This window comes from Macaca fascicularis, chromosome 6 (genome assembly GCF_037993035.2).
Source record: "Macaca fascicularis isolate 582-1 chromosome 6, T2T-MFA8v1.1".
Lineage (NCBI taxonomy): Eukaryota > Metazoa > Chordata > Mammalia > Primates > Cercopithecidae > Macaca > Macaca fascicularis.
Window position 1 is genome coordinate 83,216,098 of NC_088380.1, and position 26,765 is coordinate 83,242,862.

At 42.4% G+C, this 26,765-nt stretch overlaps 1 protein-coding gene across 3 annotated transcripts in view; it reads left to right on the top strand.

The window, feature by feature from the left end:
- JMY (junction mediating and regulatory protein, p53 cofactor) overlaps positions 1–26,765 on the top strand; it is an 88,376-nt gene that overhangs the window by 13,484 nt on the left and 48,127 nt on the right. Inside the window, exon 1 of one of the 3 annotated variants that reach the window (XM_073993679.1) lies at positions 13,868–13,984. The exons of 1 other annotated variant lie outside the window; for it this stretch is intronic. The gene's annotated coding sequence lies outside the window, so the exon portion shown is untranslated. Of the gene's footprint in view, positions 1–13,867; positions 13,985–24,509; positions 24,643–26,765 lie in introns of those variants that run through there. One more of the 3 variants, XM_073993680.1, reaches the window with a different exon arrangement.

The window sequence follows — 26,765 nt, forward strand, 5'->3', positions numbered from 1 at the left end:
GTTTCACCATGTTGGCCAGGTTGGTCTTGAACTCCTGATCTTGGGTGATCCACCCACCTCGGCCTCCCAAAGTGCTAAAATTACAGGCTTGAGCCACTGCGCCCAGCCTGGATATAAGCCATTTTAATTGGGGGTAAGATGATGTCCCATTGTACTTTTGACTTGCATTTCTCTGATTAATGATGTTAAGTACCTTTTCAAATGACTGTTTGACATTTGTGTGTCTTTTGAGAAATACTTATTCAAATCTTTGCCCATTTTTCAATCAAATTATTAAGTTTTTTTCCTAAAGAGTCGTTTGGGCTCCTATTTTTTGTTTTTTATTTTTTCAGACAGAGTCTCACTCTGCCACCCAGGCTGGAGTGCGGTGGTATGATCTTGGCTCACTGCAACCTCAACCTCCTAGGCTCAAGCAGTCCTTCTGCCTTCCCTCCCAAGCAGCTGGGATTACAGGCATGTACCACCACACTCAGCTAAGTTTTTATTTTTAGTAGAGATGAGGTTTCACTATGTTGACCGGGTTGGTTTTGAACTCCTGAGCTCAAAATCCTCCCACCTCGGCCTCATAGAGTATTGTATTACAGGTGTGAGCCACTGCACCCCACCTTTAATGTATTGTTGAATTTCGCCTGCTAGTTTTTTGTTGAGTATTTTTGCATCCATTTTTTTTTTTTTTTTTGAGACGGAGTCTTGCTTTGCTGCCCAGGCTGGAGTGCAGTGGCGCAATCTCGGCTCACTGCAAGCTCTGCCTCCCGGGTTCACGCCATTCTCCTGCCTCAGCCTCCTGAGTAGCTGGGACTACAGGCACGCACCACCACACCCGGCTAATTTTTTTGGTATTTTTAGTAGAGACGGGGTTTCACCGTATTAGCCAGGATGGTCTTGATCTCCTGACCTCGTGATCCACCCGCCTTGGCCTCCCAAAGTGCTGGGATTACAGGCGTGAGCCGTTGCGCCCAGCCTGCATCCATATTTATCAGAGATATTGGCCCTATAGCTTTCTTTCTTTGATGTGTCTTTGATTTTGGTACCAGTGTAATACTGACTTTGTAGAGTAAATTTGGAAGTATTCCTTCTCCTCTATTCAGAATAGTTTGAGTAGGATTGGTGTTTGTTCTTCTTTAAATGTTTGGTGGAATTCAGCAGTGAACGCCGTCAGGACCCGGGCTTTTCTTTACTGGCAGGCTTTTTATTACGGCTTCAATCTCATTACTTGTTATTGGTGAGCTTACATTTGGATTTCTTCATTGTTCAATCTTGGTAGGTAGTATGTTGTGTGTAGGAATTTGTCCATTTCTTCTAGACCAATTTATTGGTGCATAGTTGCTCATATAAGCCACTAATGATCCTTTGAATTTCTGCAGGATCAGTTGTATTCTCTCCTTTTTCATCTCTAATTTTATTTGGATATTCTCTATTTTTAGTCTGGCTAAAGGTTCATCAATTTTAACTTTTCAAAAAACCAACATTTTGTTTCCTTGATCTTTTTATTTTCTTTTATTTTCATTTATTTTTGCTCTGATCTTTAATATTTTCTTCTAATAATTTGAATTTGGGGTTTTGTTTGCTCTTGCTTTTCTGGTTCCTTTTTTTTTTTTTTTTTGAGACAGAGTTTCGCTCTTGTTGCCTAGGCTGGAGTGCAGTGGCACAATCTTGGCTCACCTCAACCTCCTCCTCCCGGGTTCAAGTGATTTTCCTACCTCAGCCTCTCAAGTAGCTGGGATTATAGGCATGCGCCCCCACACCCGGCTGATTTTGTATTTTTAGTAGGGACGGGATTTCTCCATGTTGGTCAGGCAAGTCTTGAACTCCCAACTTCAGGTGATCCACCAGCGTTGGCCTCCCAAAGTGCTGGGATTACAGGCGTAAGCCACCACGCCTGGCTTCCAGTTCCTTAAGATGCATCATTAGGTTGTTTATTTGGAGTTCTTCTTCTTCTTTTTTTCTTCTGAGGCAGAGTCTCACTCTGTTGCCGATGCTGGAGTGCAGTGGCACAATCTTGGCTCACTGCAGCCTCCACCTCCTGGGTTCAAGCGATTGTCCTGCCTCAGCCTCCTTAGTACCTAGAATCACAGGCACGCGCCACCACACCCAGCTGATTTTTTGTATTTTTGGTAGAGATGGGGTTTCACCATATTGGCCAGGGTGGTCTCAAACTCCTGACCTCAAATGATCCACCTGCCTCAGCCTCCCAAAGTGCTGGGATTACAGGCATGAGCCGCCATGCCCAGCCTTTTCTTCTTTTTGATATAGGCACTTTTAGCTATAAGTTTCCCTCTTAGTACTGCTTTTGCTATATCCCGTAGGTTTTGGTATGTTGTGTTTCCATTATGATTTGTTTTAAGAAATTTTTCAGTTTCCTTCTTAATTTCTTCATTGACCCACTGGTCATTAGAGAGCATATTGTTTAATTTCCATGTATTTGTATAGTTTCCATAATTCCTCTTGTCAGTGATTTCTAGAGTATCCCATTTTGGTCAGAGAAAATGCTTGATATTCAGGGGTTTTTTTGTTTTTTGTTTTTTTATGTGTTAAGGCTTGCTTTGTGACATAACATGGCCTATCCTTGAGAGTGATACATATGCTGAGGCAAAGAACATGTATCCTGTAGCCATTGGATGAAACGTTCTGTAAATTTTTGTTAGGTCCATTTGACCTATGGTGCCAATTAAGTCCAGTGTTTCTTTTTTTTTTTTTTTTTTTTTTGAGACGGAGTCTCGCTCTGTCACCCAGGCTGGAGTGCAGTGGCGCGATCTCGGCTCACTGCAAGCTCTGCCTCCTGGGTTTACGCCATTCTCCTGCCTCAGCCTCCTGAGTAGCTGGGACTACAGGCGCCCGCCACCGCGCCCGGCTAATTTTTTGTATTTTTAGTAGAGACGGGGTTTCACCGTGGTCTCGATCTCCTGACCTTGTGATCCGCCCGCCTCGGCCTCCCAAAGTGCTGGGATTACAGGCGTGAGCCACCGCGCCCGGCAAGTCCAGTGTTTCTTATTGATTTTCTGTCTGGAAGATCTGTCCCGTGCTGAAAGTGGGGTGTTGAAGTCTCCAGCTATTATTGTATTGGGGCCTCTGTCTCTTTAGCTCTAATATTTGCTTTATATATCTGGGTGCTCCAGTGTTGGGTACATATATATTTAAAATTGCTATACCCTCTTGCTAAATTGACCCCTTTATCATTATATAATGACCTTCTTTGTCTCTAGTTTTTGTCTTGAAATCTATTTTGTCTAAGTATAGCTACTCCTGCTTTGTTTCCATTAACATGGAATATCTTTTTGTGTATGTCTTTATAGGTGAATGTGTTTCTTGTAGGTAACAGATCATTAGGTCTTGTCTTTTAATCCATTCGGTCCATCTGTGTCTGTTAATTGGAGAGTTTAGCCCATTTACAGTCAATGTTATTGGTAAGTACCTTATTTCTGCCATTTTGTTGTTTTCTGTTTGTTTTGTGGTCTTCTCTGTCTTCTTTTTTCATGTCTTTTATTGAAGGTGATTTTCTTTGTTGATACTTTTTTCTTTTTGCGAATCCATAGTATGTTTTTTGGTTTGAGGTTACCATGAAGCTTGCAAATACTATCTCAGGACCCATTATTTTAAGCTGACAACAACTTACCACTGTTTGCGTAAGCTCACAAGCAAAAAGAAAACTAATAAAGACTAATCTTGTCTCCCCACTTTTTAATTTTTTGTTGTTTCTTTTGTTGTTGTTTCTATATATCTTATTGTAAGTTGTCTAACAGTTATTTTTGATTGGCTCATCATTATTTAATCTTTCTTTCTTTCTTTTTTTTTTTTTTAGATGGCATCTTGCTCTGTCGCCCAGGTTGGAGTGCAGTGGCACACTGCAACCTCTACCTCCTAGGGTCAAGCAGTTCTCCTGCCTCAGCCTCCTGAGTAGCTGGGATCACAGGCACCCGTCACCAAGCCTGGCCAATTTTTTGTGTTTTTAGTAGAGATGAGGTTTCACCGTGTTAGTCAGGATGGTCTTGATCTCTTGACCTCATGATCTGCGCACCTCAGCCTCCCAGAGTGCTGGGATTATAGGCATGAGCCACCACCCAGCCTGGTTCATCATTTAATCTTTCTAAGATAAGAGTAACTTACATACCACAGTTACAGTGTTATAATCTGTTTTTCTGTTTACTTACTATTACCAGTGAGTTTTGTACCTTCAGATGATTTTTTTTTTAATTTTTTATTCAGGGTCTCTCTCTGTCTAGGCTGGAGTGCTGTGGCATGCAGTGGAGTGCAGGCTCAAGCATTCCCCCCATCTCAACCTCCCTAGTAGCTGGGACCACAAGCGTGTCCCACCACTCTTTATTTTTATTTTTTTGTAGAGATGGGGTTTTGCCAATTGCCCAGGCTGGTCTTGAACTACTGGGCTCAAGTGATCCACCCGTCCTGTCCCCTCAAAGTGCTGGTAGGTGACTTTGTTTTTTAGACAGAGTCTTGCCCTGTCGCACAGGCTGGAGTACAGGGGCTTGATCTCGGCTCACTGCAACCTCCTCCCGGGTTCAAATGATTCTCCTGCCTCAGCTTCCTGAGTAGCTGGGATTACAGGTGCCCACCACCACACCCAGCAATTTTTTTTTTTTTTTTTGTATTTTTAGTTGAGACAGGGTTTCGCAATGTTGGGAAGGCTTGTCTAGAACTCCTGACCTCGTGATCCACCGACTTCAACCTCCCAAAGTAATCCCCAAAGGGATTACGGCGTGAACCATTGTGCCCGGCCTGGTAGATGACTTTTTTATTGCTCATTAATGTCCTTTTCTTTCTGATTGAAGTACTCCCTTTAGCATTTCTTGTAGAGCAGGTCTGGTGTTAATGAAATTCCTCAGCTTTTGTCTGGGAAAGTCTTTATTTCTCCTTCAAGTTTGAAAGGATATTTTTGCTGGTATTCTAGGGTAAAAGATTTTTCTTTCAGCACTTTGTGACATGCCACTGTCTCCTGGCCTATAAGGCTTCTACTGAAAAGTCTGGTTCCAGATGTATTGGAGCCCCATTGTATGTTATTTGTTTCTTTTCTCTCGCTTCTTTTAGGATCTTTATCTTTGGCTGTTGGAAGTTTGCTTATTGCCTTGTAGTCTTTAGTCAAGTCTTCTTGGTGTTCTATAATAACCTTCTTTTACTTGGATATTGATATCTTTCTCTAGGTTTGGGAAGTTCTCTGTTATTATCCCTTTGAATAAACTTTCTACCCCATCTCTCTCTCACTGCCTCCTCATTAAGGCCAATAGCTCTTAGATTTGCCCTTTTGAGGCTATTTTCTAAATCCTGCAGGCATGCTTCATTGTTTCCTCTTTTTTTTTCCTCTTGACTGTATTTTCAAATAGCCTGTCCTCAAGCTCACTGTTTCTTTCTTCTGCTTGATCAGTTCTGCCATTAAAAGCCTCTGATGCATTCTTTAATATGCCAGTTGTGTTTTTTAGCTCCGGAATTTCTGCTTGATTCTTATTTCAATCTCTTTTAAAAAGTTTGTCTGATAGAAATCTGAATTCCTCCTCTGTGTTATCTTGGAATTTTGAGTTTCCCCCCCAAAAAGCTACTTTGAATTCTTTGTCTGAAAGGTCACATCTCTCGCTCTCCTTTTTTTTTTTTGAGACAGTCTTGCAGTGGTGCCATCTCGGCTCACTGCAACTTTCACCTCCTAGGTTCAAGGGATTCTCCTGCCTCTGCCTCCTGAGTAGCTGGGATTACAGGCGCGCCCCACCACGCCTGGCTAATTTTTGTATTTTTAGTAGAGACGGGTTTTGCCATGTTGGCCAGGCTGGTCTGGAACTCCTGACCTCAAGTGATCAGCCTCCCTCGGCCTCCCAAAGTTCTGGTATTACAAGAGTGTGCCACTGCACCTGGCCACATATCTCTGTTTCTATAGGATTGGTTCCTGGTGGCTTATTTATTAATAGTTTATTTAATGATGTCATGTTTTTCTAGAACATGTTGGTACTTGTAGATGTTCATCTGTGTATGAGCACTGAAGAGTTAGGTATTTACTGTGGTCTGCACTGTCTGGGCTTGTTTGTACCTGTCCTTCTTGGGAAGGCTTTCCACATATTCAAAAGGACTTGGGTGTTGTGATGTAGGCTGTATCTGTTTTAGGGAACACCCCAAGCTCAGTATTGCTGTGGTGGTTGCAGACTCGTAGAGGTACCACCTTGATGGTCTTGGTCAAGATGTGAAAGAATTCACTGGATTACCAGGCAAAGACTCTTGTTCTCTTCCCTTACTTTCTCCTTAACAACAGAGTCTCTCTCTCTGTTCTGAGCCATCTAGACCTGGTGGTGGAGGGACACAAGCACTCCTGTGGCCACCACCACTGGGACTGGGCTGAGTCAGACCTGAGGCCAGCACAGCACTGGGTCTCACCCATGGCCTGCTATAACCACTCCCTGGCTACCGCCTATGTTCATTCAAGGCCCTAGGGCTCTACAGTGAGCAAGTGGCAAAGCCAGCCAGCCAGACCTGTGCCCTTCCCTTCAGAGGGATGAGTTCCCCCAGGTCCCTGGTGGATCCTTTCTGGAAGCCAGGGACTAGAATCAGAAACCTTAGACGTCTACCTGGTGTTCTGCTGTATGGCAGCTGAGCTGGCACTCACACCACAAGGTGGAGTCCCTCCCACTCTTCCCTCCCCTTCCCAATGGCAGAGGAACCTAATTGCAGAGCAACAAGCCCAGGGGGAGTACTGGCAGACTGCTGCTGATGTTCCCTTCGGGCCCAAGGGCTCTTAAGTCTGTTTGTGGTGAATGTTGCCTGGCCTGGGACTTGCCTTTCAACCACCCTTCAGGGCAGTAGCTTCTCCTGTAGCCCAGGGCAGGTTCAGAAATGCCATCCAAGAGTCAAGTCCTGGAATCAGGGACCCCACGAGCCCTCTTGGTGTTCTATGCCCCCCCGTGACTGACCTGGTAGCTAACCTGGTACCAGGAATCAAGCAGAAGTAGTCTTGCCCCGCCCCATAGCTACCACAGATGAGAATGTGCTGAGTCTCGTAAAAGGTAATTCGCGTCATCTTGCTCTGTCCTATTCCCCTTAGCTAACTTAAAAAAATTTTTTTAGGGATGTGGTCTAACTATGTTGTCCAGGCTGGTCTCGAACTGTCAGCCTCAAGTGATTGTTCCTTTTTGACCTCCAAAAGTGCTGGGATTACAGGCCTGAGCCACTGCACCTGTCCTTTTTTCTTTCTTTCTGTGCCTGTTCCCATTGTGCTGACCTTCCTGCCTTCCTCCCTCCCCCACCCTTCCTTTCATTTGTTTCTTGCTTGACAGGTTCTCCATCACCTAGGGTTGCGATCATAGTTCACTGTAGTCTCAAACTCTTGAGCTCAAGCCATTCTCCCACCTCAGCCTCCCTAGTAGCTAGCTGAGATTACAGGCATGAGCCACCAGGCCCAGCCATAGCCAAGCCTTTTAAATCCCATTATTTGCTGAAGTCACTATACACAGTCATATTTTTGCTCCATTATACACACCATCACCACTGCAGTGCCTTTTTTTTTTTTTTTTTTTGGTTGTCTTAAGTTCCACATTTATTTTATTATTATTATTATTATTTGAGATGGAGTCTCACTCACTCTGTCACCCAGGCTGGAGTGCAGTGGTGCGATCTCGGCTCACTGCAACCTTTACCTCCCGGGTTTAAGCAATTCTCCTACCTCAGCCTCCTAAGTAGCCATGATTACAGGTGTGAGCTACCATGCCTGGCTAAGTTCCATATTTCTTTCTAGGTGGGGCCCGATCAGGTCCCCCTCCTATAGAAAGTCATTTCTGACCACTGTAAGAAATCAGTGGCTGGATATGGTGGCTCATGTCTGTAATCCTGGTACTTTGGGAGGCTGAGGTGAGCAGATTGCTTGAGTCTAAGAGTTCGAGAGCAGCGTGGTGAACATGGTGAAACCCTGTCTCTACAAAAACTACAAAAATTTTCCGGGTGTGGTGAGGCTGGGGTGGGAGGATCACCTGAAGCTGAGAAAGCTGACACTGCAGTAGGCCATGATTGCACCACTGCATGGTAGCATGGGCAGCAGTGTGACCCTGTCTCAAAGAAACAAGGAAAAATCAGAAATTGTGTTAGGAATTCAGAAATCAAAGAGGCTTTATGTTGGCAGCTGATATCATCCATAACTGCCACCCTGGTTTTTCTCTTTATGGACCAATTGTGCCCCTTAAAGTGCATTGTAAGTCCCTAAGAGATGAAGACAGATTTTCTTTCTTTTTTTTTTTTTTTTTGAGACGGAGTCTCACTTTTGTTGCCCAGGCTGGAGTGCAGTGGTGCAATATCGACTCACTGCAATTTCCGCCTCCTGGGTTCAAGCAATTCTCCTGCCTCAGCCGTCTGAGTAGCTGGGATTATAGGCATGCACCCCAACACCTGGCTAATTTTGTATTTTTAGTAGAGACAGGGTTTTACCACATTGGCCAGGCTGGTCTTGAACTCCTAAGCTCAAGTGATCTGCCCGCCTCAGCCTCCCAAAGTGCTGGGATTACAGGCATAAGCTGCTGTGCCCTGCCTTTGGTTTGGTTTTTATATATAACATGTATGTACAGAGTGTGTATGTACATTTTAATGAGAGGTATGTATTTTCCCAGGAGTAGAATGCAGTCAATCAAATTTACTACTTATCTACAAAGTAAAGAATCTGAAAATCATTTTAAATATCAGTTTGTACAATATTTGTCTTTGAACAAAAAGAAAAATATCAGTTTGGAGCATTACTTTCTAAATTCAGATATTAGGGCTTTTTTGTTTTTTTTTTTTTTAGACAGGGTCTCCCTCTGGCTGGAGTACAGTGGTGTTATGGGATCCTTGGAGTGTCACCTCACCAGCCAGAAACTTCTGTGACCAGTGGTGCCTTTGCCTGAGTTTTGCTCTGGCCTGCTAGGCTCATTCTACCCGCTCAGCCTGGCAGGCTGTGCTCGGCTCCTGCTACCAGTCTGAGTCCCACACTTGCCAAGGGAGAGCCAGTCATGGAGCGGTGAGGGGTGTGTTAGGGAATGTGGGGTCTGGCCACTGCGTACAACCAGGCACTCTGACTGTGGTGGGGTGGGCAGCTCCAGGTACCAGTACTGGCACCAGCTCCTATGAGGCTGCGACTGAACCAGGGATATAATAAGCAGCTTCCACGGCTGACACCAGGGAATGCAGTGTGGTGCCTGGAAGCTTGGAGACTCCAGGAACTGCAGAGCCTTAAAAAGGGTGTCACAGCTCTGGCTTGGGGATTTCCTAGGTCTGGGGTCCCCAAAGGGCCACAGCTCTTCTATCCTCTTCTCTTGTTGCCTGTAACATTGTGGGCAAGGGGTGTTTCAGCCCTGTTTGTGTTACAGCTCTTTTAGCCATGCCATTCACTGGGTCTTGAGTTCTTGTTCTGCATCCAGTAAGAATGAAGTACGCAAATAAGAGACAAGTGGAGAGTGAGCAAGACAAAAAGGAGCTTTATTGAGCAATAGAAGAACTCAGAGGAGACCTGTAGTGGGCAGCTTCTCTCTGTAGCCAGCGTGTCCCGATGAGTGTTCAGCTTTCAGCAAAGAGGGTAGCTCATCTCTGCAGCTGGTTGTCCCATCATTTCTTCAGCTCTCAGTAGGGAGGGTAGCTTTTCTCTGCTAGGCAGGTCATCCCGATGAGTGTCCAGCTCTCAGCAGAGAGTAGTTCATCTCTGCAGCTGGTTGTCTGGTCATCTCTTCAGCCCTCAGCAGAGAGGAGACCTGGGGTGGGCAGCTCCTCTCTGCAACTGGTCTCCCATCATCTGGCTGAATCTGGGGCTCTTATGGGCCTCAGGGGAGGAAGTGCATGTGGAATGGTCCATGGGCAAACATGGGCAGGTGCCTGGAAAAGGCACCACAAGTTCCCACCCCAGTTGGCAGAATCAGAAGTCTGACGCCCAGGCTTCAGGCCCTCCCTGACTTGAAGGTGGTGCTTCACCAAGGACTCACCCACTCCTGCCCAGGAGCTTGTCTGCCTCCTGCTGCTGTTTATGGTGCCCAGGCTGTTTGTGCCAAGGAGTGTCTGTGGGCCAGCGCTGAGCTGCCCCCAGCACCCCCTTGGCCTCCCTTCTGTGCTCGTTGGCACCCAAAGTCCGCAGCAGGCCAAAGTGGCAGGGGGCTGGTATGTCAGCACTGCCCCGAGCATGCGCACACCCAGCCGGGTTGTGACAGACCTGGGGTTGGCCTCAACTTTGCCCTGTGAGTGGAACAGGCGCTGACAGTGAGGAGAGGCCAGGCAGTGGGAGCAGACACCTCCGAGCCTGCAGGGGCAAGGTGGGGCCTTCCCAGGTCCCCAAGAGTGCAGAGATGCCTGGATCTGCAGCTGTAACTTGAGCAGCTGTAGGCCCTGGGAGGGTGAGACTCCTGCATACCCCTGGCTCCCACTGGCTCCATGGAGCATGGCATATGCACACCGTGGGTCCACCTCTGCCTCAGGGCGCCTCTCTGCCTGCCCCTCAGTGCCTGACTTTACTGCTACCCCGCTGGCAGGCAACTCAGCATGGCCCCTATTGCAGTGGCTCCCAGGACAATGGGTGAGGTACAGGTGGCATGGTGGCCCTGACCAGCATCACACAAATGAACCTGACGCACCTGGGGTTGGCCTCACAAGTCCCAGCTGTACCCTTCAGCCAGGTGCTTGCAGACCCTTAAGATGGGGCAGGGAGCAAGGTTGTGGCTGTGGCGGAGCCTCCGGGCCTGGGAGTGGTTCCTGTCTCGCCCTGTGAGGGTGGGGGTGGCTCAGTTGGGTGCCCCTGGGACATGGGGCACAGGGAACCCACTGCCACCACTGCTGCTCCCACAGCCGCTTTTGCCACTACCGCTCATGCCTCTCCACTGCAGCTGATGTGATGGCAGCAATCACTCTAGATGGCCCGCCACTGCCATGAGTGGCTTGATCTTGCCTCACTGCAGCCTCAACCTCCTGGGAGCAAGCGATCCTCCCACCTCAGCTTCCTGAGTAACTGGGACTATGGACATGAACCACCATACCCAACTGATTTTTGTGGGTTTTTTTTTGTAGAGACGGGGTTTCGCCATTTTGCCCAGGCTGGTCTCAAACTCTTGAGCTCAAGTGATCCACCCACATTGGCCTCCCAAAATGCTGGTATTACAGGCATGAGTGACCACACCTGGCCCCAGATTTTTTTTTCTTTTTTGATTTTATGTCCCTTGAGTCATAATTTTTTCTCAGATTTTAGTATTAACAAGTAATAATTAGCAGGAATAATTTTAAAATGATTCAGTAGTTTTACAAAGCAAGAACAGAGATGGGCAGTGTAAATGTGGAAATGTATGGCACTTGTCCTTATTTGTCAGTAGGGGAAACAGACCAAATGGACCTAAAGGCAGTTCCCAGGGCCACAGATGGAGTATCATTGCTGGGGTAGGCTCCCTCCATCCAAGTATCCTAAGTCACTCCCTTTCACAGTAATTATTTGCATGTTTTAATAATTAATGGTGAAGATATTACTTAGCGATTTTATGACAGGAAAATAAATCTAGGGACCCCAAACTCATTAAGCCAAAGGGAAAAGTTAAGTTGGGAACTGGGTCCCACAAACCTGTCCCTTTTGGTTCCTAAATAAGATTGCTACAAGATGAAAAGCTACATGCATCCCCGTATTTTGCCCACAGGCAAATTTCATAGTGAGCTCCAAGATCTTTACCCTGAGGTTTTCCTGCTAAAATTTCACTATGGCAATGTAAATTGATAGCATATCCTTACAGGTGCAGTCACCCCCCTGCCTACCAGACACAAATGCATATCTGATTGTTCTCCTGCCCCATTTCGTCTGTGTTACCTTATGTAAAAGTGCCGTCTGTACAAAAAAATAATAATAACAATCAAAAAATTAGCCAGGTGTGGTGGCACATGCCTGTAGTCCCAGCTACTCAGGAGGCTGAGGCAGGAAGATCACTTAAACCCAGGAGATTGAGGTTATAATGAGCCATGATGGAGCCACTGTACTCCAGCATGGGTGACAAAGTGAGAGGCTGTCTCTTAAAAAAATAAATAAATAAAATGTTCCCTTAAAAAGTAAAAAAAGTGCAGATTCACTGGGCCAGACAAAGGCATGAATGACTATTTTTCCTAACCCCCCTTACATGAAAATTGTGTACTTCTCAGTAACCTGCCCTTTCCCCTTTACATTTGGAGCTCTCAAAATTATCTTCAGAGAAAGGCGTAGACCTGTCCTCCGGGCACATTTCCTTAACTTTGGCAAGTAAACCTGCTGGGATTACAGGTGTGCACTACCATGCCTGGCTAATTTTTGTATTTTTAGTAGAGACAGGGTTTCACCATGTTAGCCAAGCTGCTCTTGAACTCCTGGCCTCAAGTGATCCGCCCACCTAGACCTCCCAAAGTGCTGGGATTACAGGCATGAGCCACCACACCCGACCTCTGCTTCATGTCTCTTAAATGAATCAATAGAGCAAAATCATTTTCTAAAATCGTACAAGAGATACATCAGATTTTGAAGCAGAAATTATCAAAGCTTTACTTTCCAGGCCCCTGCTCTTTGTCCTTCCTTTCTGCTGAAACCTGCTGTGGCCGTTTTTATGTTGTGTTGGTTGAGCTTCAGCCCTTTGGAAACCCTTTGCAGTTGTATTCTCCATCTGCATTCTTATTCAGTGTGGCTCTCAGTGAATCTTCTCAAATTTAGCAAACCTGCATCTTTCACATTTTAGGTGCATCTTCTGCATTTTAAATTAAGGTCTTCCCCCTTCATCCCAAATATCCTTAATCCTAAATAATTCGAGTTTCTTTACAATCCTTTTAGTCTTTTAATGCATTATTTATAGCACCTTGCACATTTTGCAGTTTATAACCTGCAAATGCCCATAGCTCAGTTTATTTATTCCCTGGACTTTGTCAGTTTTTAGTTAGCAAAATCAAAAATGAAGTTTTATAATTATATCAGGTTAGTGATTATTTTTTCACCTGTTGAATTCTTTTATCATGAATTATAGAAAATGGTTTACACTAAAGTCTAATGCTTAGTAAATTGCATCTTTTGAAATGAACTTATAAAGTGCATTCCCTGTATTTTAAGATTATTTGCCAATACTTAGATTAAAGTAGATTGACCAATTGAAATTATAATTGTTTTTAAGGTAATCTAGTATTGGAAAGACATGAAACTTTATAGGAAAGAAGGCAGATTAATAAATTAGCAGTGTTAGGTGAGATGCCCTGGGCTTCTCTGCAAGAGTATTAAGTTTAGTTGTGGCATAATAGCTTTTTAAAGTATTATTCTGTCTGAGGACAAAAAGCATGTTGGAAATAATTGATAAAAATGTTAATGTTTGGATAGAATAACTGATTTTCTGTCCTCAGTTATTGCACATATTTGTGTAGAGTGGTATTGTGACTAATTAATAATCATACAATGATTTTTGTGTTGGCAGAAAATAGTATCTAAACTTTGTATTACATTTACTTTATTGACCCTGTAAGAAGAGCCCAAAGAAGCCTAGTGTTTGAGGGTTCTCTTACTGTTGAATTGTGGCATTTGATCACTTGTAAATGACTCAGGGGGATTTTACTATTGAAAGATGTTGGCACCATTTTTCCACCTCATTCTTTTAACAATTTTGCTATTCCTGAAACCTGGTAGAAAACCATTATCTCGAAGAAAGTGTTCGTTTTCAAGTGAAGTATAAGATAAAGGGCTTCTTTGTATGTACATATTCTTGGAAGGAGGGAATTATTGCCTTTGTTGACCTAAAAGGAAGAGGCTGAGGCACAAAATATAATTTGAAGCGTTTACTTGGGCCAAAGTAAGGACAGCTGTCGAGAAGACTCAGACCCAAGTATCCTTGAATATGCACGGTCTTTGTTACAAACAGGTTTTTTGATTTTTTTTTTTTTTTTTTTCCTTTTCAGGCAGGATGTGCTCTGTCACCCAGACTAGAATGCAGTAGCGTGATCTCAGCTCACTGCAGCCTCCATCTCCTGGGCTCAAGTGATCCTCCAGCCTCAACTTCCTGAGTAGCTGGGTCAACAGGTGTGCGCCACTATGCCTGGCTGATTTTTCAATTTTTTTGTGGAGACGGGGTTTCACCATGTTTCCCAGGCTGGTCTTGAACTCCTGACCCCAAGGTGATCCAAAGTGCTGAGATTACAGGTGTGAACCACCGCCTGTGACCACTAAATTTTTTTTTATAGAGATGAGGTCTTTTTGCCTAGACTGGATTACACCGGTGTAATCATGTCTTACTGCAGCCTCAATCTCCTACTTTGGCGTCCCAGTGTGTGCCACCATGGGCGTCTTTTTTTTTTTTTTTTAAACAGTTTCACTCTCGTCGCCCAGGCTGGAGTGCAGTGGTACGATCTCAGCTCACTGCAACCTCCACCTCCTGGGTTCAAGCAGTTCTTCTTCCTCAGCCTCCTGAGTAGTTGGGATTACAGGTGCCTGCCACTACACCCGGCTAATTAGTAGAGACGGGGTTTCACCATGTTGGCCAGGCTGGTCTCAAACTCCTGACCTCAGGTAATCTGCCGACCTCAGGTAATCTGCCTGCCTCAGCCTCCCGAAGTGCTGGGATTACAGGCGTGAGCCACCATGCCTGGCCTCTTTGGTTTTTTTTAAAGACAGCGTCTCACTCTAGTTGCCCAGGGTGGAGTCCAGTGGCATGATCTTGGCTCACTGCAGCCTGGCCCTCCCGGGCTCAGATCGTTCTTTCACCTCAGCCTCCTGAGTAGCTGGGACTACAGCCGTGTGCCACCATGCCTGGCTAATTTTTTGTATTTTTAGTAGAGACGGGGTTTTGCTGTGTTACCCAGGCTGGTTTCGAACTCCTGGGCTTAACCAATCCACTGGCCTCAGCCTCCCAGAGTGCTGGGATTACAGGTGTGAGCCACTTCACCTGGCCATAATTTTTAATTTTTTTTTTTTTGTAGAGATGAGGTCTCACTATATTGCCCACGCTGGTCTTGAACTCCTGAGCTCAAGTGATCCTCCCACCTCAGCCTGCCAAAGTGCTAGAATTACAGGTGTGAGCCACTGCACCTGGCATAAATCATGATTTTTAAAAGCAAATAGTATCTCTTCAGAATGAAAAGAGTTAATATAATTTTAATGGCCATTGCATTAAGGCCAACTTTGTTGAATGACCAATTCACTGGAGATAAGACCCTGGCCAGTGCTGGAGGAAAGACTAGGCTGATTTTGTCACTCTGTGCCTGCCTTCTAATGCTGAAGATCGTTCTGTGATTCAGTAATAACAGTGTTTTTTCTTAGAATAACTAAAAATGCTTCAGTAGAGGAACTGAACCATAAGAAATGAGTTTTGGCTCAATTTTAGTTTAAATAGTAGTCATTGATCTAACACAGAATGACAGTAAATGCAGTGAGAGAAAGAGTGGAAAAATTGTTTTATTTTATTTATTTATTTTTTTGAGACAGCCTTGCACTGTCACTGTCACCCAGGCTGGAGTGAGTGGCGCAATCTCGGCTCACTGCAAGCTCCACCTCCCGGATTCACACCATTCTCCTGCCTCAGCCTCCTGAGCAGCTGGGACTACAGGCACCTGCCACCATGCTTGGCTAATTTTTTGTATTTTTAGTAGAGACTTGTTTCACCGTGTTAACCAGTATGGTCTCGATCTCCTAACCTTGTGATCCTCCTGCCTTGGCCTCTGAAAGTGCTGGGATTACAGGCGTGAGCCACTGTGCTTGGCCAAAAAGCTGTTTTCGATTCAAGAAAAATGTTACCTGTTTTAATTTTATAGATAAGTAAATTGACTACATAATTTATGTAACTTCACAGAGATACTTGCCTCACTAACTGATGGTTAATATGGGGATATTAAGATATTTATGATAGCAGTGCTTCTCAAAGTTTAATATGTACACTTACCACTTGGCAGTCTTACTACAATTCAGATTCCCATTCTGTAGATCTAAAAGTGAGGTTCTGGTTTCATTTGTAACAAGTTCCTAGGTGATACCAGTGTTGCTGGTCCCAGACCATACTTTGAGTAGCAAGGTACCATTGCTTTGATATGGTCATTTAGTTAGATGAATTGAACTCTGTAGACTAAACAGGACAGATTGACCACATGCAATATTTTATTTTCCCACTCTGTAGATGGGCTCACTGCTTATTAGAATGTGCTGCATTGTGTCCCTAGTGTCTGGTAGAATGTCTACCTAGTAGTAGAATCACAGAAGTTTTTGTCAGATAAATCAATGCTGGGTATAGAGTGGGCAGTCCACAAATATAGTTCTTTCTTGACTAGCTAAGTATGTAAATCATGTATTAATACTTGTTAAATGACCAATGTTCAGGGGCGTTTTGTATTCTTAATTGATGTAGTTGTACATATTTAGGTGGTAATGTGATATTTTGATATTCATACACAATGTGTAATGATCAAGTCAGAGTAATTGCGATATCCATCACCTCAACCATTTATCATCTGTGTTGGGTACGTTACAGTGCTTCCAACTGTTTTGAAATAAACAATAAATTACTGTTAACTATAATTTTTCCTACTATACTGTTGAATACCAGAATATATTCCTTCTAACTGTATTTTTGTATCCATTAATCAACTTCTCTTCACCAAACTCCAGACTGATGTTTGAATTGCTTCTTTTTGCTCTAGGTGACTCTATTAAAAACAAATAATAGAACCAACCAAAAAACCACTTGCTAACAAAGTGGAAAGACAGACATAGCTTTGATCAGGTTATAAAAAATAGGTGTCAGCAGGTATGAAAATCAGTGTTCATTGGTTATTACGGCTTTATTTTGAATGATTTCTTTGTTTTACTTTTATAATAGTTTAACACATATTATGAAATATAACATTATGTCTTTAGGCTTGTGTTATCTGTTTTTAAAAATTAATAGACTTGAGTTTTTACATCAGTTTTACGTTTACAGAAAAATTGAGCAGATAGTACAGAGATTCCATACTTAATCCCTCTCTCCTGCCCTCAGTCTTCCCTATTATTAACATTTTGCATTGGTGTGGTATATTTATTATAATTTATGAACCAGTATCAATACATTATTGAATAATCCATAGTTTATATTAAAATTAATTTTTTGTACAGTTCTGGGTTTGTTTTCCTTTTTTATAAAATGTAGAACCCTAGAGTTTCTGCGTTTGGACAAATGCATAATGTCCTGCTGTCCTGTATGCACCATTATAATATCATACAAAATAGTTTAACTGCTCTGAAAATCCCCATCTGTTCATTGGCGTGCTCCATCTGTTCATTGGAGTGCTCCATCTCTCCTCAGCCTCTGGCAACCAGTGATTTTTTTACTCTGTGTAGTTTGGCATTTCCAGGATGTTATGTAGTTGGAATCATATAATATATAGCCTTTTCAGATTAGTTGCTTCAGTTAGCAATATACATATAAGGTGTTCCATATCTTTTTATGACTTGATAGTTCATTTCTTTTCCCTTTTAAAAATAATATTTATAGAGATGGGCTCTCCTTGTGTTGCCTAGGCTGGTCTCAAACTCCCAGGGTCAAGCAATCCTCATGCCTTGCCCTCGCAAAGTGCTGGAATTACAGGCCTGGGCCACAGTGCCCACCTGGCTCATTTCTTTTTCTTGCTGAACATTTCATTGTATGGATGTACTACAATTTGCTTATCCGTTTACCTGTTGAAAGACATCTTGGTTGCATTCATGTTTTGGCAGTTTAAGCTGCTATAAACTTTAGTGTGCAGGTTTTTGTATGGATAAAGATTTCTGGCTGGGCGCGGTGGCTCAAGCCTGTCATCCCAGCACTTTGGGAGGCCGAGACAGGCAGATCACGAGATCAGGAGATCGAGACCATCCTGCCTAACATGGTGAAACACTGTCTCTACTAAAAAATACAAAAAAGAAAACTAGCCGGGCGAGGTGGCGGGCGCCTGTAGTCCCAGCTACTCGGGAGGCTGAGGCAGGAGAATGGCGGGAACCCGGGAGGCGGAGCTTGCAGTGAGGTGAGATCTGGCCACTGCACTCCAGCCTGGGTGACAGATTTAGACTTTGTCTCAAAAAAAAAAAAAAAAAAAACAGTTTCCAACTCATTTGGATAAATATTAATGATCTGTGATTGCTGGATTAGGTGGTAAGGTATGTGTAGTTTTCTAAGAAACTGTCAGAGTGGACTGTACATAGTGGCTCATGCCTGTAATACAAACACTTTGGGAGATACTGAGGTGGGAAGATTGATTGAAGCCAGGAGTTCAAGATGAGCCTGAGGCATGTAGTGAGACCCCATCGCTACAAAAACTTTAAAAAATTAATGGGTGTGGTGGTGCACACCTGTAGTTTCAGCTCCTCAGGAGGCTACGGCGGGAAAATCACTAGAGCCAGAAGTTCCAGGCTGCAGGGAGTTATGAATGTGCCACTGCACTCCAGCCTGGGCAACAGAGTGAGATCCTGACTGTCTATCTCTCAGTCATTTATCAAAGTAAATAAAAAATAAGACTGTTATAGTGTCTCCCAATGTAGCTGTACAATTTTTCATTTCCATCAACAGTGAATGAGTTCTGGTTGTTCCACATCCTCTCTAGCATTTTCTGATGTCGGGGTTTTGGATTTTCACTATTTTAATAGGTATGTATTGGTATCTCATTTTAATTTATAATTACCTAATGCTATATGATGTTGAGCATCTTTTCATATGCTTATTTGTCATCTGTATATTTTCAGTGAGATATTTTCCCATTTGTAAACTGGGTCTTTTTTTTTTTTACTGTTGAGCTTCAGGAGCTCTTTGTATATTTTTGGTAACAGTCTTTTATCAGATATGTCTTTTGCAAATGTTTTCTCTCCACCTTTAGCCTGTCTTTTCATTCTTAATAGTGTCTTTTGCAGAGCAGAAGTTTAATGAAGTCCCACTTACCAATTTTTTAATGGATTGTGTTTTTGGTGTCATATCTAAAGTCAGTGCCAAAGGCAAGGTCAAGACCGCTGGAACTTCTTCCATGTTATCTTCTAGAGGTTTTATAGTTTTGAGTTTCACATTTAATTCCATGATCAATTTTGAGTTAATTTTTGTGAAGAGTGCAAGGTCTGTGTCTAGATTCTTTTTTAAGACTCTTCTATTGAATTGTCATTGCTCTCTGTCAAAAGATCAGTTAACTGTATTTGTGCGGATTTATTTTTGGACTCTGTTCCATTGGTCTACTTGTCTGTTCTTTCATAGATATCCTACTGTCTTGACTACTGTAGCTTTATAGTATCTAAAAGAGGTTGAGTAGTGTCAGACCTTCAACATTCTTCAATATTGTGTTAGCTATTCTGAGTCTTTTCACCTCTGTATAAACTTTAGAATTTATTTTTTGATACCCACAAAATAACTTGCAGAGATTTTGATTAGGATTGCATTGAATTTATAGATCAAGTTAGGAAAAACTAATACCTTGTCAGTATCGAGTCTTCCTATGCATACACATGGAATATTTGTATGTGTATTGATTAACTTCATCAGAGTTTTATAACTTTCTTGGTATAGATCTTGTACATATATTGTTAGATTTATACCTAATTTTTGGTGTGCTAATAGAAATAACATTTGGAATTTTTTTTTGAAATTAATGTGTTTTATTTTTTATTTATTTATTTATTTTTCAAGAGACAGAGTATTGCCCTGTCACCCAGGCTGGAGTGCAGTGGCCCAATCATAGCTCACTGCAACCTTGAACTCCTAGGTTCGAGTATTCCTGCCGCAGCCTCTGCCGTAGATAGGACTGCAGGCATGTGCTCCCATGAGGACTGCAGGCACATGCTACCATGTCCAGCTAATTAAAAAAAATTTTTTTGTACACATGATGTCCTACTGTGTTGCCCAGGTTGGTCTTGAACTACTGGGCTGAAGTGATTCTCCTGCCTCTGCCTCCCAGAGTGCTGAGATTGCCGGACATGAGCCACTGCACCTGGCCTAGAGGGGTGAGTGGGTGTGTGTATGCAAGTTCATTTTCTACATGGACAAATATGTCATCTGCAAGCACTGACAGTTTTACTTCCTTCTTCCCAGTCTACACATTTTGAATTTCCTTTTCTTTTGTTATTGTATTAGGTAGGACTTTCAGTACTATGTTAAATAGGAGTAGTAAAGGGGACATCCTTGCCTTTTGCCTCATCATAGTGAGAACACCATTAAATATATATAAATTTATATATATTTATATAAATACATTTATAAAAATATTTCTATTTATATATAAAAATATGTATTTTATATATATTTATATATTATATATCATATGTATTTTGTATATATTTATATATAATATATATCATATTTTATATATATTTATATATATATAAATACTTTCTTACCATTAGGTATCATGTTAGCTCAAGGTTTTTTAATCAACGTAAAGGAGGTTTTCCATTCCTAGTTTGCTGAGAGTTTTATGAATTGTTGGATTTTGTGAAATGCATTTTGGGCATCTGTTGATATGATCATGTGATTTTTCTTGTTTAGCCTGTTTTTGTAATAGATGACATTAATTGATTATTGAATGTTGAACTAGCCTTTTGTATACTTGGAATAAATCACATTCAGTTGTGGTATATAATTCTTTTTACATATTGTTGGACTTGCTAAATATTTTGTGGAGGATTTTTGTGTCGGTGCTAATGGGAGATGTCAGTCTGTAGTTTTTTTAAGACAAGGCCTCGCTCTGTTGCCTAGGCTGGCGGACAGTGGCACGATCAGGACTCACTACAGCCTTGACTTCACAGGGTCAAGCAAGTCTCCCACCACACCTGGCTATTTAAGAGAGTCTCGCTATGTTGCTCAGGCTGGCCTTGAATTCCTGAGTTCAAGTGATTCTCCCACCTAGGCTTTCCAAAGTGCTGGGGTTATAGGTGCGAGCCACCGTGCTCAGCCTGTAGTTTTTTCTTTCTTGTAATGTTTGTCTGTTTTTGCTATTAGGCTAAAGTTGGCCTCATAAAATGATTTAGGAAGTATTCCGTCTACTTCTGTTTTCTGGAAGAGATTTGAGAGAACTGGCATAATTTCTTCCTTAAATATCTGGTAGAATTTACCTATGAACCTATCTAAGCCTGATGCGTTCTGTTTTGGAAGGGTATTAATTATTGATTCAATCGCTTGCATGGATATAGGTCGGTTTAGATTACCTGTTGTTTCTACTGAATTTTTTTGTACATTTGTGTTTCATTTTCTTTTACTCACCATTATACTAATGAGGATGTTGTGACTGAGGAGTGTTAAAATCACCAACTCTGTGAACTTGCTTCCTTCTTTTAAAAAATTCTTTCCATTATAACTTAATGTACTTTGAAGTTCTGTTAGGTATGTTGTACACATATTGTTGTGTCTTCCTAATGAGTTGACTCTTTCGTCTTTATAAAATGTTCTGGGCTGGGCGCAGTGGCTCACGCCTGTAATCCTAAGTGCTTTGGGAGGCCGAGGCAGGTGGATTGTCTGAGCTCAGGAGTCCAAGACCACCCTGGGGGCAACATGGTGAAACCCTGTCTCTACTAAAATACAAAAAAATTAGTGAGACTCGGTGAGATTACACCTGTAATCGCTGCTACTTGGGAGGCTAAGGCAGGAGAATTGCTTGAACCCGGGGGGTGGAGGTTACAGTGAGCTGAGATCACACCACTGCACTCCAGCCTGAGTCATAGAGTGAGACTCTGTCTTAAAAAAAGAAAAAAAAAAAGTTCTGCATTATTTCCAGTAATACTCTATATCTTACGGTCTACTCTTTGATATTAATATAGTCCCTCTACCCTTCTTATGCTTTACTGTTTGCTTTCAACTTATTTGTGTCTTTGTTTTCAATATTCATCTCTTCTAGGCAACATATAATTGTGGCTTCCTTTTTTATCCATTCCAACAACTCTACCTTTAAATTAAAGAGTTTAGTCCATTTATATTTCATATAATTCTTGACAAGGTTGGATTTAGGTCTATTTGTTTTCTGTTTATATCTTGTGTTTTGGTTTCCTTTTATTTATTTATTTTTTTTCTTTCCTTTTTTTTGACATAGAAGTATGTATATGAAAATAGACTGTGGTTTTTACTTCTTTTTTCTCCTCTTCCTTTCCTGATTTCCTTTGGGTTAATTTAATAACTTGAACATATTGGGGCTTATAGCATACCTTCTTAAATTATTATTCTTTTAGTGGTTGCCATAGAGATTAAACCATACTTGAAGTTAATATTATACCACTCCATCTCTTTTTAAGAGACAGGGCTTTGTTCTTTCTCCCAGGTTAGAGTGCAGTGACTCAGTCATAGCTCACTACAGCCTCAAACTCCCTGAGTTCAAGTGATTCTTGTGCCTCAGCTTCCCGAGTAGCTGGGATTGCAGGCACGTGCCGCCACACTTGGCTAATTTTTGTATTTCTAGTAGAGACAGGGTTTTGCCATGTTGGCCAGGCTGGTCTCAAACTCCCAACCTCAAGTGATCCACCTCCACCTGCCTTGGCTTACCAAAGTGCTGGGATTACAGGCACAAGCCACTGCGCCCAGCCCATCTTATACTTAAGAACTTATATGTGTCTGTATAGATTCATCTCTATCCCTGTTCTTTATGCTGTAGGTTTCATACTTATTATAGTCAGATACACCTGTAATCTTTCCAGTAATCTTTATACCTTTATGAAAATCTGTATCATTTTCCTTCAATCTGAACACATTTTAAAGAACATTTCTTATGGTGTCCATCTGCTAGTAATGAGTTCTTTTAATTTAACTGTTTATTTTTTCTTTGTTCAGGAAGGATATTTTCTTGGAAATGGAATCCTGAGTTGACAGATGTTTTGTCGTGTTTTGTTTTTTTCCTCTTCTGTTCTCTGTTGTTTCTAGTTTGAAGTCAGCATTCACAGGTGTACTTGTTCCTCCTGTGTTATTTTTCTCTGGCTGTTTTCAGGAATTTCTCTTTTATTTTTGATTTTTAGTAGTTTGACTATAATATGGTAAACCTACTTGTGGGTAACTGCATTTATCCCCTTGAGGCTATTAGAGCTTCATACATATGTAGATTCTTCTTTAACCAAATTTGGGATTTTTCTTGTAATATTTTGTTCTGAGTCATTTTCTCTTCTCTGGAACTTCAATTCAATGTATGTTAAGACCTTTTGGCCAGGTACAATGGCTTACGCCTGTAATCCTAACACTTGGGGAGGCTGAGGCACTAGGATTGCTTGAATCCAAGAGTTTGAGACCAGCCTGGGCAATATAATGAGACCTCATCTCAGGTTGTGGGAGAAGACCTTTTAATATTGCCTCATGAGTCCCTGAGGCTTTCTTTTTTTTCCTATAAGATTGGATAATTTATCTTTATTTATCTTCAAGTTCATTGACTGTAATTACAACCATACTCTCTACCCATATAGCGAATTTTCTGTTCTAGAATTAGTTTCTGTTTTTTGAGATTTCCTGTTTATTCTTGATGAGTGTATTTCTTTTATGTCCAGTTAGCATTATAATATCTTCTTTGAAATATTTGTCTGTTAAATCCATATCTGTTTCATCTTGTGATTGGTCTTCATTGATTGCTTTTTTTAAAAAAAGTTTTTTAATTTTTTTTTTTTTTTTTTTTTTTTTGAGACAGAGTTCCTCTATCACCCCAGGCTGTAGTGCACAATCTGAATCTCAGCTCATTGCAACCTCTGCCTCCTGCCTCGGCCTCCCAAATAGCTGGGACTACAGGCATGTTCTGCCATACCTGGCTAATTTTTGTATTTTTAGTAGAAACGGTGTTTCACCATGTTGCCAAGGCTGGTCTCGAACTCCTGACCTCAAGTGATCTGCCTCCTTCGCCTCCCAAAGTGCTGGGATTATAGGCTTGATCCACCGCACCTGCCCCATTGATTGCTTTTTGATGACTGAGTTTTGTTTTCCTATTTCTTTGTAGGTCTGTTAATCTTGGATTATATAATAGATATTGTGAATGATACATTGTAGAGCCTCTGGATTCTGTTATGTTCCCTCAGAGTGTTGATTTTTAGTCTTGTTTTCAGCAGTCAAGTTGATTGGATTCAGAAGTCAAACTCTACCTCCTTTACAGAAGGCAGCAGATGAAATATTTATTGTTTTATCTGGATTGCTTAGTACCTGTCCTGTGCTTTTATAGTTCCAGTGATCAGCCAGAAATTTGAGTAGAGTTTATATATGAATTTGGAGTTCCTTCTTCTTAGGCTGTGTCCCTTTCAGCATTGTCCTCTGGCTTTCTAGCTGCTGTGGTTGTCCTGAGCTCTGTCCTCAGATTCTTCAAGCCAGCAAGATTGTGGGTTTCTGAGTTTTTAGCTGTACCTTTCCCCTTCTTTTGGCATCTACTGGGGCACACCCTCAGGCTGAAAGGCATGAATGAAAACACCACCTAAGCCAGGCACGGTGGCTCACGCCTGTAATCCCAGCACTTTGGGAGGCCGAGGCGGGCAGATCACGAGGTCAGGAGATCGAGACCATCCTGGCTAACACGGTGAAACCCCGTCTCTACTAAAAATACAAAAAATTAGCCGGGCATGGTGGCAGGCGCCTGTAGTCCCAGCTACTTGGGAGGCTGAGGCAGGAGAATGGCGTGAACCTGGGAGGCGGAGCTTGCAGTGAGCCGAGATCACGCCACTGCACTGCAGCCTGGGTGACAGAGCAAGATTCCATCTCAAAAAAACAAACAACAAACAAACAAAAAAAACCACCTAGAGCCCTCCCTGCTTCCAAGGTATTGTTGATGTCCCTTCCATTTTATAGCTGTTTTGGTCACTCTGTAGTGCCTACAGGCAGTTGTTTTGTAATATTTTGCACCACAGTTTGTTATTTTTATCAGTGGCAAAAGTTGGTCTGATAGAACTGCTCAGCTAGTACTAGAGAAGTCGAAATTCTCCATATTAGCTTTAACAGCAGCCTTAAAAAAACAGAATGATAGCTAATATTTGTTTGACACTTTTTTTTGTTATAAAAACACTTTAATGTAGATTGTCTGATTTATCATAATTGTTAATGATACAGTGCTGCTACATGTTGTGCCAAAAATCTCAACAGGAAATGAGTCTGAAGTCTCTTCAGCATGGTTACACGTGTGAACTGATACAAAGCTAAAACGCAAATAAGTGGGGAGAAAGATAGTAGTGCAAACTATAGGTATGAAAGGGAATAGAAGAATTTTGTGCCTTTGGGGAGATGATACTGCCAGCAGGTAAATGGCGTCCGTGTATGCATATGTAAATTAATGTCTTTCTGTATTAGTTCTTTTCATTTGTTATTTTCATTTATTTACTTGCCTTTTGAGATGGAGTCTCACTCTGTCACCCAGGCTGGAGTGCAGTGGCGCAATCTTGGCTCACTGCAACCTCCACCTCACCGGTTCAAGTGATTCTCCTGCCTCAGCCGCCCGAGGAGCTGGGATTATGGGTGCGTGCTACCATGCCCAGCTGATTTTTGTAATTTTAGTAGAGATGGGGTTTCACCATGTTGACCAGGCTGCTCTCAAACTCCTGACCTCAAGTGATCTGCCTGCCTCGGCCTCCCAAAGTGCTGGGAGTACAGATGTGAGCCACTGTGCCTAGCTGCTGCTTGTTTTTTTTGTTTGTTTGTTTGTTTGTTTTGTTTTGTTTTTGAGACAAGGTCTCATTTTGTCACCTAGGCTGCAGTTCTGTGGCACAGTCACGGCTCACTGCAGATCTGTCCTTCTGGGCTCAATTCTCATGCCTCAGCCTCCCATAGCTGGGACTATGAGCTAATTTTTACATTTTTTCTCCCACGAAATCATGCCTAAGATTAAATTATTGTTTTTTTTGAGATGGAGTCTCGCTCTGTTGCCAGGCTGGAGTGCAGTGGCGCAGTCTCGGCTCACTGCAACCTCCACCTCAATTGATTCTCCTGCCTCAGCCTCCCGAGTAGCTGGTACTACAGGCGCATGCCACTATGCCCAGCTAGTTTTTGTATTTTTAGTAGAGACGGGGTTTCACCACGTTGGCCAGGATCATTTAGATTACTTGACCTTGTGATCTACCCTCCTTGGCTGTGGGATTACAGGCATGAGCCACCATGCCCAGCCAATTATACATACATACAAGGTCTCACTACATTGCCCAGGCCTGTCTCAAACTCTTGGCCTCAAGCAATCCTCTTACCTTGGCCTCCCAAAGTGTTGGGATTACAGGCATGAGCCACTGCACCTGGCCTCATTCTTTTATAAAACTTTTATTTATAGTTTTAATAATGTTTATCACAGTTTGGAATTCTTTGTCTCTAAAAGAACCATTGGGAAAAGAATAATTTTTTATAAAATTTAAATTATTTAAAAATTATTTTCTGTTTATTCACTACACTATAAGCTCTGAGGACCAGGACCATGTTTTTGTATGTCCAGCTCCTAGGCCAGCGCCTGACATGATTTTGAAGGAGGTGACAGGTAGAAATTAAAGAAATTTATTGGAAATGTTCCATATTCGGATGATTTTCATTCTACTAGATAGTAGAAACATTTTGGGGCTGGGTACAGTGGCTCACACCTTTAATCCCAGCACTTTGGGAGGCCGAGGCGGGTGGATCTCTTAAGCCAAGGAGTTTGAGACCAGCCTGGGCAACATGGTGCCCAGGCTCTACAAAAGAAAAAAAAAAAAATACAAAAACTAGCCAGGTGTGGTGGTGTGCGCCTGTAGTCCCAGTTACTTGGGAGGCTAATGCAGGAGAATCACTTGAGCCTAGGAGGTGGAGGTTGCAGTGAGCTGAGATCACACCATTGTACTCCAGCCTGGTTGACAGGAGTAAAATCCTGTCTCAGAAAACAAAAAAAGGAAAATAAAAAAATGGAAGAGTTAAGGCTGAGCTCAATACTTTGAG